The sequence below is a fragment of the Pleurodeles waltl genome, chromosome 7 (genome assembly GCF_031143425.1).
Source record: "Pleurodeles waltl isolate 20211129_DDA chromosome 7, aPleWal1.hap1.20221129, whole genome shotgun sequence".
Taxonomy (NCBI): Eukaryota; Metazoa; Chordata; class Amphibia; order Caudata; family Salamandridae; genus Pleurodeles; species Pleurodeles waltl.
In genome coordinates, this window is record NC_090446.1 from 129,761,113 (window position 1) to 129,775,920 (window position 14,808).

Here is a 14,808-nt window from a genome sequence, read left to right on the forward strand (position 1 = left end):
TTGGACCGTATAAATATCGCAGGCTCCCTTACGGGTTGGCGTCTGCAGCCAGCGTCTTTCAAAAAATGATGGATACCTTGTTTAGTGGATTAGACAATGTAGTAGCCTTCCAAGACGATATATTGGTACACACTGTTACCACGGAGGAGCATATTACCCTCTTGAGTAAAGTTTTTGACATCCTTCAATCTCATGGCATGACCATTAAAGCTGAAAAGTGTAAAATTCTAGCTGATCAAGTAGAGTACCTTGGCCATACCATTTCGTCGGAAGGGATAAAGCCGAAGTTCTGTAATTTAGAAGCCATTAAAAATGCTCCTGCACCATCAGATAAGGACACTTTGCGTTCTTTCTTGGGGCTCTGTGGGTACTATGCACGTTTTGTGCCTGGATATGCAATTATTGTTCAACCATTGAGGTCATTACTCAAGAAAGGTCAAAAGTTTATTTGGGATGACTTGATGGATATCACCTTCAAAAAGGTGAAGGATTTAGTATTATCTGCACCCTCACTAAAGCCTTTCATCCCATCGGGTGAGTCATTTGTAGCGGCTGATGCTAGTCTCAAAGGATTAGGAGCTGTTTTTGGGCAGATAGTTAATGGAAAAGAAAATACAGTTGCATTCGCTTCCCGGTCCCTTTCAGAAGCAGAGAAGAATTATAGCACCATTGAAAGGGAGGCCCTTGCTTGGTCAGTTGAGAAGTTTAAAACGTATATATGGGGCATGAAATGTGATGTGTTCACAGACCATAAGCCTTTGGTTTATCTTCTTAGCGGCAATGGCTTGGGGAAGGCTTCGGCTCGTTTAGTGCGTATTTTATCAAAATTACAGGAATACAACTTAAATGTCAAATACATCCGAGGAGGTATGAATGTCCGTGCTAACTGTTTATCTCGCATGCCACTGCAACTTGCTGGAAGTGAAACGGATAGTCAAGAGGATGAATGTGTGGTGGGCTTGGTGGAAGCAATTTCTGCTTGTGATAGCAGAATTACGACAGATGAGTGAAAAGCGGCCATGTCCACTGACAAAGTTCTAACTCGGGTGGCTCCTTTTATCAAATGTGGGTGGCCTTCAGAGAAAACTCTTGATAGAGTTATGAGAACTTTTAAACAGGTGTCGGGGGAATTGTCATGTAATAATGAAGTTTGTATGAGAGGTAACCTTTTCATTCCCCCAGATGATCTCCGCCATAAGATCATTAGTATTGCTAATCAAGGACATTTAGGAATTTCAGCTACAGAAAAGAAATTAAAAACATCATATTGGTGGCATGGACTACATGAACAAGTTACACACTTTATTGATGCGTGTGAACACTGTGTTGTTTCTGACAAACACTAGAAGAGTTACACCAAACCCTTATGCCCTGTTCCTTTTCCGACGAAGGCATGGGACACCTTAGCCATTGATTTTTCTGGGCCTTTCCTCATGTTACCGAGGGAAATGAAATTTTTGATTGTACTTATTGACTATTATTCTAAGTGGATATACCACTCTTTTGTTGAATCTGCTGACTCTGAATCATTTATAAAATTTCTGGAAAGACTTTTCCAAGTAGAAGGTCCACCGACTACTATAATTTCTGACAATGGAGTTCACTTTTCATCTCGTAAGATGGAGTTTTTTTTTTTTTTAAAAGATTTGGTGTAAAGCATTCTCAAGTAGCACTCTATAGTCCTGCCTCCAACGGTTTGGTGGAGAGGGCTAACCGCATTTTGAAAGAGGGTATTCAGACCTCTATTGCCATGAACGTGGCTGTTTCCAGTTTTTTACAGGAAAAAATGTGGGCATACCATGCCACTCCCCATTCTACCACAGAAGTGACTCCCTTCTTACTTCTTAGAGGAAGAGAAGCCATCACTAACTTGACTCCCACCTGGATTCTACAGAACAGAAAATCTAAGGAAGGAGGGGAAGGTTTGATAGACTTGAATAAATTAAGAAGTACAGTAGAAAAGAAACAATTGGCACTGGCTGTTCCCCACATGCAATTGGGCATGGAATACCACCACGATTAATCCATCAGGGCAAGCAGGCATAGGCTTGCTGAACTGAGACTGGAATCCAATTGACAAGCGCTGTGGAGAGGGAGAAAAAGGCTTCATCCAACAATATCCAACATCGCACCTATGAAGGTCAACCTAAGCTAGTAAATTAATTAATACGTATGGGTGTTGATAGTAAAGCCCAAGGAGTGCAGGAGTCTTAGGGCACACTATAGATATTCCATAACGTGAACAGAGTACCCAGTTTCTATCAGCTAGTCACATAAGGAAATATATGGCCTCCTGAGCTTCCCCACTGAAGAAGCCATCACGGACAACACTTTGCTGAGCTTGGACAGAGCAGTCGTCAGACCAAAGAGAAGACCCAAGAATAGAAAGTGTTGGACCCCCTGGGTGCACTGTAGATAAAGCCTCTAAGCAGAGAGGATTGGTGAAATAGTAGGCATCCTGGAACACCAACTCTCCCGCACAGGGGGCCAAAACAATCTGACTCAAGGATAGTATTTTTATTTTGTCCTGTCAAATAAAGAGGTTCAAGACACATAAGTTCAAGGGTGGATAGGAGATCTTACTCCTTCTTTGGGACCAAGTGGTAAAGAAATATAATCCCATGCCACATTACTACTGCCCTTGATCAACTGGGTAAGTGCACCCAACTCCAAAACGGAGCCGTGTTCCGTACAAAAGAAGGGCAATCTAATAGGAAGGAAAAGGGACAGATAGCTTTTGTGGATAAGGAGCAGCACCCAGAAATCAAGCTTGTGTTTACATTACCACCGCGCTCTGCAGTACTGCCAGACCAGTTATCAATAACAGGACTCCAGACAAGATCGTGCAGCACCCTTCTTACAAAACCTTCAAACTGTACAATATGGTGGAAATTAACAAAAAAAAAAAAAAAAGAAACACTTGCTTCTAGCGTTGACTGCATCATAGCTCTTTGCTTTATTTTATATACTTTCAGCTATGCTGCACAGCAGCTGAGCAACTGTGCAATGTCTAAAAAAAAAAAAAATAAAAAAAAAAAAATAAATAAACATAGCCAACAGATCTCGCCTATGGGACCAACTGGCTTTGACAATATTTGCAGACATTCTACACAGCAGTGCAGATGGTTTGCCGTGTATCTAAAACTAGTTTAACAAACTATTACTACGCTGCCAAGGCTAATGTGATTTTTACTTTTTTTTTAAGTGCAGTAGACTAGATGCATCGTAGTCTCTTTAAATTGTTTTTAGCTGTGCTACACAGCAGGGACACTGCTATACAGTATGGCTACAAATCATTGCGTAAGTCGGCAATGCCCATTCTGTACAGCATGAAAAAAAAAGACAATGGCAGAGCCAATGGTCTTAAAGGACAGACCTATTGGCTTTGCCAATGCTGGTCATATTTGATGCTGTAAATCAGTTATGCTTGCGGCATACAATTACAAAATGAATGTTTCAGTGAACAAAGAATATTTCAAAGGAGTAGGTCACCATTTCAGAGCGAGACTTCTCAACGTGGGCGGTCGCCACCACTAACATTGAGAAACCTTCTGTTTGAGTTGAAGAAGCTGCCACTCAAGTTGAAAATCTACTCGAGCGGCAAAACAGAAGCAGCACCCTCTTGCGCTGGTTGTGGTGCCGTTTGCGCTGATTTTGCAGCACAGGACAAACACCCGGTGCTAAAAAATCAGCTCGAATGGCGCGACCTAACACACTTCAAGTAGTGTGCGGAGATTTTTGGTCATTTCACGGAGTTCCACTTAGCAGAACTCCGCCCAGGCCTACTCTCAACCCACCTCGGCCCTCTCCAAAAACAAATATGAATGTTGTTCGTTTTAGCGCTACAAGGCCATAAGAATGACAGCTCTACACAATCTCTTAAAATACACTTATTGTCCACGCCAACAGTAGCGATGGGAAACATACAAATGGCAGCTGTACACAATGTCTTATATAAACTTATTGTCCTCGCCATCAGTAGCGAGGGGAGCGCTGTTTAACGCCCTCATGCGCAAAAGTTTTCTTCAAAAACACCATAACGACTTCTCTCTCTTTGTATGTATTCCTCGGCGTGCATTTTCAGAGCCTTCAAGTCACCCCGGCACGTACGACAGCAGCCAAAACAGTCCCGATTTTTAATTTGCATTCCTTATTTAATAAGAGAAGCAGGCAAAACGCAATTGTCTATACTGCCCTTCATTGGCCAAGGGAGACTAGAGAGTTAATGTTTTGGTTCCGCCTCGGACCTAGAGACGTTAGGGTTCTACATGGAGGGTTAAATATCAAACCTGTGGTATCTGGTCACCCAGTGGCTAACCTGCCAGCCTTCCGTCTTTTGTTGAACACCGCGTTTTCCCCGCAAGCCGGTACTTCCATGGCATGGCGAACTACTCGGTTTCGCTTCGTGGTTGAGGCTAGCTCCCTCTCACTTATTTCAAAACACATAGGCCCGCACGCCGAACTAACGCGCCTCTCTATCCCCCAAAACTCTATCACTTCAGAGCGCTCGCGTTCCGCTGACGTAGCTCCACCCCTGCGCAGCACGGCACGTGCGCAGACCGTAGCGCGGAGCGACGCTGCTTCGATCCCTGGAGCCTGTCACAACTCAGGAGAGAGGATCTCAATAAGGCGTGAGCAGCATACACAGTCCTAGGTTTTCTTAGCATGTGTTCATTTAAAGTATCCGAAAGCCTAATTCCAGGTTTCGATATGCTACTTCCGAAAGAAAGAAAAAAGAGAATTACTTTACAAAGCCCGGAAGGTGGTCCTCTAATAGCTAGGTTTTCACACAAAGCGCAGCCCAGGGCACAAGGCGAGGGTAAACACGAGTAGATGGTTTATACCCACTCTTTTCACAGGGACGACGTCTACTCTGCTGAGAGTTTGGGCTCCACAGAAAAATTGTAAACTTGTCCGGTGTAATTTTCAGGTACCAGGACACATTCAGCAGCGATGCACGTTTGCCTTGTTCCGAGCGGTAACGTGTAGGTTGGGAAGGGACTTAACAGATTGCAGCTGGACCCATAACGAAGGCCGAAGTTAAGGGGCCATTAGGCCTCCTTTTGTTGGAGTATCTTGCAGGGGTGGCTCCTCCGCTTTGGCAGAGGAGCATCATCCCCGCCTGCAGCTTCAAACTTTTAAAAATAAAACAATAATAAACAATGCTTATCGTTTTATTTTTAAATGGGTGGCGTCCACGGGGGCATGACAGCTGGCACTCACCTCAGTGCGCATGTATGTTTGGCCGGCCATCCCGGGCCAGCCAAATCCACATGTGCACAGGGCTCTCTAAAACCTGGCACTGTGTTGCCGGGTGGAGAGAGCCGGCGGAGACTTATACTCTGCCTTGGAGCGCCCAGCCAGGGCACTTCAGCCAATCGTAACGCTGCTCTGATCAGTGTCAGCACTGGCCGCAGGGCAGGCTGGGAGCCTGTGCCTGCAGTGCAGCGGCAGTGCGGTCAGGGTAAGTTTTCTTCTTCTTTTCTTTTTTTTGTAAATTTTTTTTAAAAAATTTATTTTGTTTTTAATTTTTTTACTTTTGTTCTGTTCCCACCTCCACTGTGCCCCGTTGCCAGCCGCGACTGGTATCTTGGCAGGGAGCTATGGGGAACCTCACACAGGAATGTAATGGAGGGGAAATAAAGGCACACAGCTTATTACTTCACAAGTACTTAAGAGAGGCATGCTTATGACTTTATTCAGTCCCTTTATATAGGAGAGATGAATGTACAGTAAGAGTGTCAGATGTGTTGGTCTGTCCCAGTACTTACACACAAAAAAAATTTTAAGACCACTATACAGCGCTATAATGCTACTCATCCCATTGCAGGGTATCAGAGTGCTTTACATCAGACGTACATATATTTTGACAGTAAATCATATATGTGTAAATCAGTGTACAGGATGTGTTATATAAGACAGTGAGGGCAACAAGGTGTAGGAGCCACAGGCCCTCCATAGCTCACAATGCTGTGTTAGACTGATTTGAATTTACATGTTGTAAGTAACATATCCTTTGCAGATCAAAACATAAAGTATTCTGATTTGTTTTCATCCTATTAAAATATTTTTGTAATCACACAAAAATATTAAAAAAGGGCTTTCACACTACTGAAATATATTTTGAAATGTTTGCACAGTTGACTTAGTCATTCAAATGTTGTGTGTTAGGAAAAACCTGACACCCAGTGCTTAGTTTGTGCTTGTTGTTGCCGGCGCGGAGCACCAGCACTTATTTTTGAGGGTCGGCACTTATTTTTCTGCCTCAAGCATTTACTGTGAGCAAAAGACACATATAGGAAAGAGGGAGGACGAGAAAAATGAAAAAGCGTCACAATGGGACAAAGCAGAAAGCTCCAAGAGTGAGCTGAAGGGGCAGGGAGTGGCTGTAAATGGATTGAAGAGGCCCGTGATGGCTTCAGGATTACGCTGCCTCAGTATTCCATACTGGCACATTTAATTGCAGCAGCCACGTGTTTAAGAGAAGAGCTTTGAGCACCAGCACCATTTTATTTACAAATTAAGCACTGCTGACACCCTATATCCTTTTATTTTACATTCTAAGCAGCAGGATACACAGTTCACATTAAAAAAATCTGGACCTCTGCAGTCAGAAGGAAAATTAATTGTAAGAAAAAGTGACTTTTGACCTTGTGCAAATGTGACGTAAGAACAAGATTTAAAAGCATCTTTTATTGCCCCTCCACTTTTCAACTGAACAGGACACCCATTCAGTGTCAACTCGCCAGAAGGGTCGAGTAAGTATTAAAAATAGCTCGACCTGATCAAATAAGACTCGCCAATGCGAGAGGTTGAGTGGATTTTTCGAGCCCTGATGTGTGTATGTTTGTTAGTTTCTTATACTGTGTGAGAGAGTGTATACTGCAGTGCTTTAAATGCGATGGTACTGCAAAGTACAGAGTACCTGCAATTCTATGTCAGGACCGGAGGCGAGAATTTGGCTTTGTATTTCCTCACCTTATTCAACAGCAGCCATTAACCAAGAGATTCAATCAATCACCAAATTACATTTCCTATGAACGCATGGGAATTAAAACAACAAAAGAGTTCAGGAGATGGCAGCCAACCAGCAGACAGGTGTCCCTGAAGAGCCCCTGCAGTCTCCCTCCTTCCTCTTTTATTTCACTGCTCCTGCAGCCAGATAAGTACCCATCTTTCTTCCTTCAGGCAAACATGTTTAGGCTGTGTAATAATTGGTTTCCTGCTCTGTATGTTTTTTACTGCTTTAATGTACCTATGCTGCTGCCAAGGGAACGACATTGCTCCTTTGCGGCCGCTCTGCTTTTCATATCGCTCCCGGCTCTGAGAGTGGGGTGGTCTTCAAACCGCCAGAGAGCCTCGTGCGTTCTTGGCAGTCCTTGCATTCCGTGCTCTGCACATCAAACCCCGAGCAGCTGACACACATCAGCCTCGAATCTTCACAGTGAAACTGATACTCGCTCGGCCAACTCAGTTACGGGGAAGTTTCTCCGGTGGTGTACTTTAATACATTTTTCTTCATAGAGCCTGCCTGAAGCCTAACACTCAAGCAGGTAAGGCCATGTTGCCAACAAGTCTGAAACAAGATGGGTAGTGGCCAAGGCTATAGCAACACGGACAATAACCTTCATAAATAATCAGGGTGCTAACTTGAGTCCTGACTAGTTTTCTGCTGTCCTTGGCAACCCTATACTCCTGGGTACACTCCAATTTGCATTGCCCTCCTTGGCCTAACACTCCTACACACTTAACCCATTTCGCCTGCACCCCTGCTACCCCCTGGGTCTAACATGGCTGACAGCTGAGGTTTTGGGGACCACTCAGGGAGAATATTTGAGAAGGAACACATTATTTACCTCTCCGTAGATGACAAATTTTGTCATATCATGGATGCTTCCATTTTCTAAGGTGGTGACGCAACTGTTTGCCCCCCTGGAGAGGAAAATAAACCAAATGGCATCCCAGTGCCCACAACCTCTCAAATCGAGGGATGACCAACCGGGCCCCTCGGGCCTTTTACCACCAGGGCAATCCTCTCAGAATCTTGAACTAAACGGAAGCGCGCTGGGGAAGATGGAGTTGACCTAAGAGCCTTTGCCCGACTCAAAAATGCGCTTATGGACTCCCCTCCCCCACCTATAGACCCCCTCCCAGCCATTCAAAGGACCTTTCTCCTCCACACCCGGTCCTCCATTGATGGGGATGACTCCCCACCCACCTCAGATGGGAACAACGAGCCAACTAGACTCTGGCGCCCTGCAGGTCCCTCCGATCCTCCACAGGAGGCTAATAAAATAGAGATAAATCCCCCCAAGGATTCTGATATGCTGGGCCCAGAGAACCTAATCCATCCACGATCAGCAGAATAGGTTCCAGCTCCTAAAGTAGCTTCCTACTTGTCAGGGCACCTCTGCAAGCCCAAAGACAAGAAGGTACGAAATCACCTTCAGGCAGAGTGTCCGGGTATTGTTTTCCCCTTTAAATACAATTAGACCTCGGATTGACCTCGAAACCAGTTACCTTTTGATACCTAGGGATTAATATTTACCATTTCCCCACTGATTTGCTGGATGGGAATCTTGGCAGAGTGACACAGTCCCTCACAGCCCAGTTTGCTTTTTGGTCTTCTCTTCTCCTTTCTGTAGTGGTCCATGTAGCACTAGTGAAGATGGTATGCTACCCCAATTATTGTATTATTTTGCAAACCTTCCCCTGCTCATCCCTCATTCCTTCTTCAGACACGCCACACATCAGATTTTGTTGCTGGCGTGTCATCGGGTAGCTCTTTCCACTCTAAAGCTACCCATGACTGCGGATGTATTAGGCCTTCTAGACTTAAAACCCTATTATTTAGCTGCACAGGTCCAACCGGTGGGTCGCTGACTCTCTGCCCACCCCCGGTATGAGATGGGGTTTATCTCTAAAGACTTTAAGGAGGTCTTACTGCACTACTCATTGTTTCCTACTGACCATTCTATCGGACACCATCTGGAGTTATCCTGCACAGCTTTCTCTTGCCTTGCTAGAACCTGTAAACTCACTGACACAAAGAAACCCTGTGCTCCTGCACTAACTTTGCTAGACCTTTCCACACACACAGGATGGCTGCACTCAGAGCAACTTAGCCAGCTGCATGATGCAGGCGTCTTAAAATTGGGGGTTTGTTTCTGGGTGGCGAGCTACTAGATTTCCAAACCCCTGTGGCAGACTACCAACTTCACCCAGGTCAACTCCTTAATTACAAACACATTCGACAATCATTAAATGCCCTATTTCACGTCTGCCAACTAGCACTAACCCTACATGAGGTGTGCCAGAAGCTCTACAACATTGGTACTGGTGGCAAACTGATAAGATGGGTGTACAGACCTTTCCTGCAACATGGATACCACTCCAGGGATTCTTGTCATACTACCTTGGAGACTGATGTGGCCAAACCTCTGCAAGATACAGACTGAGCTAAAATATTGGACCTTTCCAAGAAAGTATTCTGTGACTGCCGCTTTAAGTACATTCATTGAGCTTCCCTAGGAATGCATTCCGCCAGTTGCTTGCCTTTGGCTTTGTAGTTTGTAATGTAAATTTCACTGCTTTCAGTTTGCTGGCTTTATTTGTTTGAGGCTGTCCAACTTGAGTTTGTCCCTTCCTTTGCCCAAACCCTATTTACAATATCTTTCCGAGTGCTCCCTTTGTGTAAATAGGCCTGTACATCTTGTTCTTATCTCATCACATCTGCTGTGCATTCAAAGAACAAAAGAAAATGTAGGCTCTGTCTTCGGTGGGCGCTTGATGTTTATTTTTCTTTCTCTGACTTCAAAGTAAGTGAATTTATTTGACAATCTTGCTGTAAGCTGGGGAAGAAAGAGTTTTTTCTAGCACACAACAACATTTAAATGAACTGTTCAAGGATTTCAGAATATATCAGAATTAGAAACACAAGTGAAGCACATTTTTGTTAATTCTGAACTTTGCTGAAAACAAATATGTTAATATGATTAAAACAAATCATTACACTAGGTGATGCAATTTCCACACATCGTCTGTGCACTTTATAGTTATATTAGAAAAACTGTATGTCTGTGCAAATGTAATGGTCATTTCAATCAAAAACATGTTGTCTGTAATGGCAGTGTGCTACCACACCATGCATACCTCACGCCACTCTACTTTGCACCACTCCACACCACTGCACCCTAATCTGCACCACTCCACTTTACACCACTCCATGCCACTGCACTCTATGCCACTTCATGCTACACCTCTCTGTTCTACTCTGTACCACTCTACTCTATGCCAATGCACTTTACGCCTCTCTACACCACTGTGCTCTGTGCCTCTGCACGCAACACCACTCCAGTCTAGGCCACACCAATCTACTCCGCACAACTTCACTCTATACCAACACTGCACTGTACGCCACTGCACTCTATGCCAATACACTCTATCCTAATGCACTTTACTCTGTAGCGCTCAACTCTATGCCCCTGCACTCAACACCAATACAGTGTACGTCACTCTAATCTACTCAGTACCTCTGCACTGTATGCCATGACACTCTACACCACTTTATTCTATGCCATTACACTCTATGCCACTGTACGCAACTGCACTCTACCCTGCACCTCTGCACTCCATTCTACTGTGAAACAATCTACTGTACACCACTGCACTCTACCCTGCACCTCTCCACTCTCTGCCACTGCACTCTACTCTGAAACAATCCACTCTAAGCCACTGCACTCTTTCATCACTGCATTCTATGCCACTGTGCCCTACATCACTCTAAACCACTGCACTCTACTTCAGTGCACTCTGTGTCAGTGCACTCTAAACACCTGCACTATACGCAGCTGCACTCCACTCTGCTCAGCTGTTCTACTACATTGCTCTCTGTGCTGTTCTACTTCACTATACACCACAGCACTCAGACACTCTACTCTGCAACACTGCACTCTCCACTACTGTTGTGTACACCACTCTACTCTCTACTACTGCAATCTGCACCAATACACTCTATGCCACTGCAGTCTATGCCACTGTACTCTGTATAACTCCACTCTACAGCAATATACTCTGCTCTACACTGCATCACTCCACACTGCTCTTCATCACTCTATGCCACTGAACTCTTTGCCACTCAAGTCTACTCCGAACTTTACACCTCTGCACTATACACCACTCTACACTACTGCACTCTGCCATTCTATTGTACGCCACTCTACTCCACTGCACTCTGTGCCACTGTACTCCACGCCACTCTAAACCACTGCACTCTAAACAGCTGCACTGTATACCACTGCACTACACTCTGCACCACTGTACTCTGTGCCACTGCTCTCTATGTCACTTTACACCACTGCACTCCGACACTCTACTGTGCAACACTGCACTCTCCACCACTGTACTCTACACCACTCTACTCTGTACTACTGCATTCTACGCCAATACACTCTACGCCACAGCTCTTTGCCAGGATAATCTGCATCACTCCACTATACGCCACTGCACTCTACAGCACTATACTTTGCACTGCACCACTCCACTCTACTCTGCACCACTGCACTCTATGGAATGCAAGTATACTCTGCACTCTACACCAGTGCACTATACACCACTCTACAATATTGCACACTCTGCCACTCTACACTGCACCACTGTACTCTACTATGCACCACTCCAATCTATGCCTCTGCATTCTATGACACTGCATTGCATGCCGTTGAATTCTATGCTGCTGCATTCAATGCCACTTCACGCTACACCACTATATTCTTCAATACTCTACTACAATGCACTCTACCCCAGTCAACTCTACTGCATACCACCCCACAATATGCCACTCTACGTGACCCAGCTGGACAGCTACTGCAGTTGGAGACTGGATCAGGGGGCGACGGACACGTTTCTCCAGGATTCAGTAACAGGAACGGGGTTACGGGTTTTCCCCCTTCATGTTCATCATGAGGGTTTTTACACACCTCCGGAGACAGAAAGCGGACCTTATGATGATGAAGCCAATTTGGAAATCTCAAGGCTGGTTTCCAGTTCTGATTGAACTTTCTTGGGATTTTCCAATCTGTCTATCCCTTCTCCCAGATCTCAGTCGCGATCCCTCAAGGAACCGTCACCCCCTGATATCGAAAGGGTTTCTCAGTCTCATGGCCCTGAGGATTCCCAGGAAAGATGGCAAGTTCCAGGATATTCGTGAGAGGCTACCTCGCTCCTGGACAAGGCTTGGTCAGAGGGGACGAATAGAAGATATTGCTCCGCTTTGAACCGCTGGATGGGTTGGTGTCTCCAAAGGCAGTTGGATCCCATGCGGACAGGAGCTGTCCATATAATAAACTTCCTGGCGTCCTAGTCTTCTGAGGGATTGGCCTACAGATCAGTCAGTAGCTTCTGTTCAGCCATCTCGCCGGGCCATTTTCCAGTTGAAGGCCACCCAGTAGGGGAACATCCTGTAGTTTGTAAATTGTTGAGAGGCATCAGGTTAACCTTTCCCCCTCAACCCTGTTATTCTTCCTTATAGGATGTGAATAAGATTTTGCATTTATTTCTATCCTGGCCTTCTAATAAATATTTATTCAAGAAGCAAATGTCGGTGAAGCTGGAAACCCTGCTATGTCTCATTTCCTGCTGTAAAGTAGCAAACGTCAGAGCATTGGATATAACAGGTAGAATATTCACTCCAGAGTTAGTGACCTTTCATATCCATAGACGTACTAAATGTAATTCCAAGATAGTCTCTTACCCATAGTCCTGGGTACTCCAAAACTATGTGTGGTGAGAGCGATTAAAGCTTATGAAAATATGACAGATGAACTCTGCCCGCATGGGGAGGAGCAGCTGCTCATTTCCCTGACAAAACCACATAGGGCTGTTCATCTCCTACGATCGCTTGATGGGTCAAATGGGTCACAAGCAAAGCTGGGATTGACATTTCTATTTTTGGAGTACATTCAGTGAATGGGGCAATGGCATCCAAAGCTTTTTCTTTAGGCGCCCATTCACAGGATATCCTCAGTGCAGCTGACTGGTCTTCGGATTCCACATTCAAGAGCTTTTATTTTAAAACAGTCCAAAATATGGCTGCGTGAGTGGTGGGCAAGCTTTAAGCTAGCCTAATCCTCGCCTCCGGTCCTGACATAGGATGAAAAATTTCCTAGCCTTCGTAACAGAAAGTCAGAATTAAAAAAATACTAGCTATCTTAACAGAAAGTTTCAATTCTATTAAGGACACGGAGGCAAGGATTAGTCCACACTGGAGACTTGTTGTCCTCCCGCCTGACATAGCAGGGGCATATGATGAGTTGATCTGTTCTGTTTGGATAGAATCTATGATACTGATTACATTAATTGTGAATGTTTTCTCTTGTAATAGATTTTTACCTGATATTGAAGTTATGGAATATATTTGAGACTGTCATATTGTGAGCAATGAATGTTACCACGGGGAAATTTGTTCTTTTTATGCACATGTTCTGTGTCATTTCAGGAACAGATATCTTGAAACAGGACTAAGTAAGTTTTTTCTACGGCTGAGAGTCGCAGGAAGAAAGAGGAAGACGGGACGACTGCATGGGCTCTTCAGGGACACGATGTCTGCTGATTGACGGCCATATTCTGAACTGTTTTGTTGTTTTTCTTCCATGCTTTGATGGGAAATGTCATTTGGTGAATCTCTTGGTTCATTGCTGCAGTTAAATAAAGTGATGAAAGATAAAGCCTAATCCTCCCCTCCATGTCCTTAATAGAATTGAAACTTTCCGTTCCCATAGCTAGGACATTTTTCATTCTCAGTAGGGGTAATTCTTTTTTTGATTGGCAAGAACTAGCACTCCACATTTTATTTTTTCTGTTTCAAGCACCGGTATACTGCATGGGCTTTGTGTGTGCAAGACCCTGGACCGGATTGTGTACGAATGGCACTGTGGTTGCATGTGCTATTTGTAGAGTCTGTGTGTGTGGCATCATCTAAAACTTTAGTAAGGGCAAAGGGATACCTTGAAACTCCAGGGTTGGGTGACAAAGTTGGGCTGTGTGTGAGATTATGGAACTATGATATGATAGTCTTTGGGATGTACATGATATGTTCTGAAATAACAATGGAGGTTGTGGTCAGCGTGAGATAGCCTATGGGATCTGGGTGGAGCACAAAGGCTAGGAGAGTGTGAGTGCCTGATTCTGTGCATGTTTTGTGACAACTTTAATATTTGTGTGTAAGGCTCTGTGACAGACAACAGGTGGCTCTGCCAATGTAGCTCATGGTATAGCAGCCCTGTCAAGGTTTCCAGGGCCATGCCTGGTGTGCTGTTCCAGTCCATAGTTTTGTCATCATAGTCAAGCACTATCAATTAAAATAAGGAAACTGAAGAAATTGAGAAACAAGATGGGTAACAGCAATAAAGAAGAAATAATTGTAAGGGTGAATTTAGGCAAAGGTTTCAAGGAAATTGTGGAGATTGGTCCGATCTTGATACAGTGGTGAACCCATAAAATAAAATGATGGTCACGTGGAAGTGACTTATTGTAAAGGGAATCATGAACCTGCATTTATGTGACATGGGCATGACGATAATCTTTTGAACTGTTTTACCCTGAATGTGATTAAAGAGGTAATTATGGCTCTTAGGCTAACAGGAGCAGCAGAGCCTGATGAGTATGGAAAGGATCCAAATTATGATCTTTAGTCATGAAAAACGAAAGTATCAATAGTTCTTACATAAAATAAGAGTAGAGACAGTGTGACCCTATATATTTCTTGAACTGCTTTTTTCTCCCATTTTAGATTAGAAAATGGATGTAGAA

General features: G+C 44.3%; 1 protein-coding gene across 1 annotated transcript in view; it reads right to left on the bottom strand.

Annotated features, from left to right (window-relative positions):
* RAD21L1 (RAD21 cohesin complex component like 1) overlaps positions 1-4,464 on the bottom strand; it is a 1,043,689-nt gene extending 1,039,225 nt beyond the window's left edge. The window contains exon 1 of the mRNA XM_069243305.1: positions 4,290-4,464. The gene's annotated coding sequence lies outside the window, so the exon portion shown is untranslated. The remainder of the gene's footprint in view (positions 1-4,289) is intronic.
* Positions 4,465-14,808: the final 10,344 nt, after the last annotated feature.